General features: G+C 31.9%; 1 non-coding gene across 1 annotated transcript; it reads right to left on the minus strand.

Moving 5' to 3' along the window:
• Positions 1-4,579: 4,579 nt before the first annotated feature.
• Positions 4,580-4,701, minus strand: LOC141411273 (small nucleolar RNA SNORA27). The gene has a single exon (XR_012436069.1). It is a non-coding gene; the product is annotated as a small nucleolar RNA SNORA27 (small nucleolar RNA).
• Between the last annotated feature and the right edge of the window lie 288 nt (positions 4,702-4,989).

Genomic DNA, 4,989 nt, shown 5'->3' on the forward strand with positions numbered 1-4,989 from the left:
AAATTTACCAGGAAAACAAAGGAAAGGATAAATCCCACTAGATATGTAGATTAACAAATGAAGAGTAGGAAAGAAGCAAACATCAGAAAACAACTAGTAGGGGATCAGGAACCAATGTAACAATCTGTTAGAGTTGAATCAACATAGGTCGTAAAACATGTGTATATGAGGGCAATAGTAGGAATCTTTCTGTATAGCTATCCTTAACTCAACTAGCAAAAATGCTTTTTTCTTATTATGCTTATGTCATTTCTTCAATAAAATCAGTCACAAGGGCAGAATGGGACCTGCCTGAAACTGATGGGGGGAAGGGGAGAGAGGGAGGTGAAGAAATGACCCAAACAATGTGTGCACATGTGAATAAATGAGCAAATAAAAAATTTAAAAATTTAAAAAAAGAAAACAAAATGAAAGAAAATACTATGTACCTTTCAACAATAACACAGAATGTTAGTGGTCTCAATTCTCTAATCATAGGACATACAATGGTGTGTTGAATTAAAAAACAAGGCCCAACAATTTGTTGCTTTAAAGAAATGCATCTCACTCATAAGGACAAATATTGGCTTAGGGCAAAAGGATGGAAAAGATTTTCCAAACAAATGGAAGTAGGAAGGAGTAGCTATATTTATATTTGATAAAACAGATTTCAAACCAAATCAGTCAGATGAGACAAAGAAGGTCACTTCATATTAATAAAGGGAATAATCCATCAAAAGGAGATAACAATTTTTTACATGCATGTACCAAATGTTGGCAAGCCAAATTTCCTTAAATAAATACTACCGGAAAAGCATAGATGGACCTCAAGAAAACAGCAGTGGAGATTTCAATACCTCGCTCTCACCAATAGATAGTCTTCCAAAATAAATCAACAAAGAAACTTCAGAATTAACCAACACTATCGACCAAATGGACTTAACAGACAACTACAGAACATTTTATCCAGCTACTTCACATTCTTCTCAGTGGCCTGTGGAACCATTTCCAAGAAGACCAAATTCTAAACATAAAGCAAGACTTAGCAAGTACAAGAAAATTGAGGTGATGCCTGTATTATGTCAGACCACAATGGAATAAAATTAGACATCAACAGCAAAAGAAATTATACAAAATACTCAAGCACATGGATACTAAAGAGTACACTATTAGACAACCAGTGAGTCATTTAAGAAAGGGGAAAACCAAAATTTTTCTAGAATCTAATGAAAATGAAAATACAACTTAACAGAACTTTTGGGACATAATAAAGGCAGTGCTAGGAGCAAAGTTTATATCCATGAGTACCTATATCCACAAAACAGATATTAGCTAAATAACCTAATAATACACCTAAAGGTCCTAGAAAAATAAGAATGATCAAACCCAAAATTAGTAGGCAAAAAAATAAATAAAATTAGGGCAAAGATTAGTAAAATGGAGAAAGAAAAACAATACAAAGAATCAGTGAAACAAAAAGTGAGCTCTTTGAAAAGATAAACAATATGGATGAAACCCTTAGAAAAACTAACAGAATGAAGAAGATTGCTATGAGAAAGGGGATATCACAGAAAATATCAATGAAATCCAAAGGATCATTAAAGAGTGTTTGAAAACTTAAGTTCAAATAAACTGAAGAATATAGAAGAAATGGATAAATTTTAAGATACATTTTACCTAACAAAATTGAACTGATAGGATATAAACCACTTAAACAGATCCATAATAAGCAATAAGATTAAGGCAGTAACAAAGAATCCCCCAACAAAAAAGGCCTGGAAACTAATGAACTCACCATCAAATTTCTACCAGACTGTTAAAGAAGATCTAACACCAATACTCCTCAAACTATTCAATGAAAGAAGGAAGAAGTGCTACCAAACCTATCTATGAAACCAGTATTACTCTGCACCAAAACCTAGTAAGGATACAACAACAACAAAAATAATTGGAGAGCAATTTCCTTTATGAACATAGATGCAGAAATTCTCAATAAAATACTTACAAATTGAATTCAACAACACATTAAAAAGATCTTATACCATAATCAAGTTGGTTTTATTCCAAGGGTGTAGGGGTGGTTCAACATACAAATATCAATAAATGGGATATAACACATAATAAACAGGATCGAGGACAAAAATCACATTATCATCTGCATAGGTGCAGAAAATCCTTTGACAATTTTCAACATCATTTCATGATAAAACCTCTGAAGAAACAAGGAATATAAGCAACATAATAAACCTAAAAACTGAAACCATTTTCTGTAAAGTCAGGAATGAGACAAGGGTGCCCACTTGCCCTATTTATACAGTCCTAGAAGTCCTAGCCAGAGCATATGCCAAGAGAAAGGATAAAAAAACAGGATCCAAATAGGAAGGAAGAAGTCAAATTATCCCTATTTGCAGTTGATGTGATCCTATACATGAAAGACTCTAACAAATTCACCAAAAACACTCCTAGATCTGAAAAAACACTTTTAGTAATGTAGCAGGACACAAAGTTAACATACAAAAATCTGTAGCTTTTCTATGTATCAAAAATGAACACACTGAGAAAGAAATCAGGGAAAATAGCTTCATTCACAATACTCTCAAAAAAAAAAAAAACCTAGGTAGAAACTTAAGAAAGGAGGCAAAAGAATTCTACAATGAAAATTATAAAACTTTGAAGAAAAAAATTGAATAAAACATCAGAAGACTGAGAGACCTCCCATGTTCATGGATTAGCAGAATACCGTGAAAATGTGTATACTACCAAAACCAAACTACACATTCAATGCAATTCTCACCAATATCTCAATATCAGTCTTCACAGAAATAGAAAAATCAATCCTATAATTCACATGGAAACATAGCAAAATTAAAATGAAGAAAAAAGAATGTGAGTGTAAAATAGGAAATGGTTGATGGGAGAAATCAGAGGGAGGGTGGAAGGCAAAAGGAGACAGTCCTGGGGATGAATAGGATTGCAATACTTTACGTATAAATAAAAATAGCACAATAAAATCTACTAAATACTGTTTGAAAAAATAGGGAATGATGAAGGGGACTTAAGGAACTAAAATGGAGTAAACTTGTTCAAAAGTACACTGTATGCAGCTGTAGAAGTATCACAATAAAATCACTTTGTGCAATTAACACGTCAATAAAAATAAATAATATAAAATTTAAAATAAGTTAAAAAATTAAAGACTGATATCTCTTAAAGAAGGAATTCTGCCAACAAACTGCCTTTTCCACATGGGTGGATGATTCAAGCCCAGGACACAAACAAGAGCCATCACTACAGCCATGTCACTATTCTTTTACCCACCATTCTCAAGGCATTTTTGCGCTTGACAGGGACATTTGCCCCATTCTCCTCAGAATCTCATCATATAATAAACTTGCACCAATTTTTTGTGATGTCAATCCTAACGTCCAAACCAAATTTTACATGGTTGTTCATATTGCATCCTAAGATAACCTGAAACACTAAGCACTTCATTTCTATTCTATTGTTAATGGCTTTTAAATTTTTAATTCATACAAAATAATTGTACATATTTATAGATTGTGATATGATATTCTGATGTAAATATACAATGTACAATGATAAAATTAGGGTAAATAGTATATTCATCACTTCAAAAATTTATCATATCTCTGTGGATGGTTACTGTTAAACTCAAAATTTCCATTTCTAAAGTTATTTCTCAAGAAATGTACTTTATAATAATGCTTATGGATTCATAGTATTTCTTGTAATTTCTATGCTTTAGTCATGATTTACTTTTCTTCTGTGTACTTTTATTATATATAACAAAATCAGCATACAAATTTATACATTGAAATGCCTATTGATAATTTGAAAGGAAATACTGATAGTTTTAAAGGGTATGGGCAATAATTATTTCATAAGTTTTACTTTTCTCTCTACTTTATCTCTTTTGACATAAATGGCTATTTTGAGATAAATGTGCTATTCTTGGTGGTGGTAGTATTAATTTCAAATTGTGATCAGTCATTGCTGTATATAGGAAACCAAAAAACATTTGCATATTAGTTTTTATTATGTGACCATGCTACATGTGTATGTGTTTATGTTCGTAGATTCATAGAGATTTTCTACACAGATAATTGTATATCATCTGGAAATAAAGTTTTTTTTCCTTTCCAATCTCTATACATGTTATTTTTTTCCTTGTCTTATTGCAGAAATAGGAACATCAATGTGTGTTGGCTAGGAAAGGTTCAAAGGAAACTAAGTTTGCTCCCAATCTTAGAAGAGAAATGCCTATTTTCTTACCATTGAGTATAACATTAGCTGTAGGATTTTTACAGATGTTCTTATAAAGTTTGAGGAAGTATCCCCCTTTCCATAGTATGCTGAGAGGTTTTATCCTGAATGAGTGCTCAATTTGGGCAAATGCCTTTTCTGTCTCAGTTGACCTTAATCATTTGATTTTTATTTGCCCTTAAGCCTGTTAATGTAGGGCATACACTGAATCTTTCAAATGCTGAACTAACCTTACAATGTTGAAATAAGTTTCACTTGGTCATGACATAATTATATATATGGTAGGTCACCAAATTGTTGGACAGTATTTTTTTTAATTTGTTTCCTCTGACAGGTTACAGGACAGGCAGTTTGCCGGAGTTTTCAAAAGATATTTCCTTTGCCCCCCTCAAATGATCAGTAAAGACATAAGTTCAATGGCAAAGTGAAAGGGGGTGGTACAGTATTCCTTGAAGTATTCAAAGTATTCTCAGAGAACGAGTTTTGGTTTTCATAAGTTTTCTCCATTGCTTTTAATTTCATTTTTTTCTGTTCTACTTTTTTTATTATTTGTTTCCTCCACTTCTTATAAATTTACATTGTTCCTGTTCTCCAGTTTTCCTAAGTGGAAGTTTAGGTATTTATTTTCATCTTTCTCCTTTTCTTATGAATGCATTTAATATTATAAAGCTTCTTTTATTTACTGTTTCAATGCACCCCATCTATTTGCTAAGTTGTTTTTTAAAA

The sequence above is a fragment of the Castor canadensis genome, chromosome 9, assembly GCF_047511655.1.
Source record: "Castor canadensis chromosome 9, mCasCan1.hap1v2, whole genome shotgun sequence".
In the NCBI taxonomy this organism is placed as follows: domain Eukaryota; kingdom Metazoa; phylum Chordata; class Mammalia; order Rodentia; family Castoridae; genus Castor; species Castor canadensis.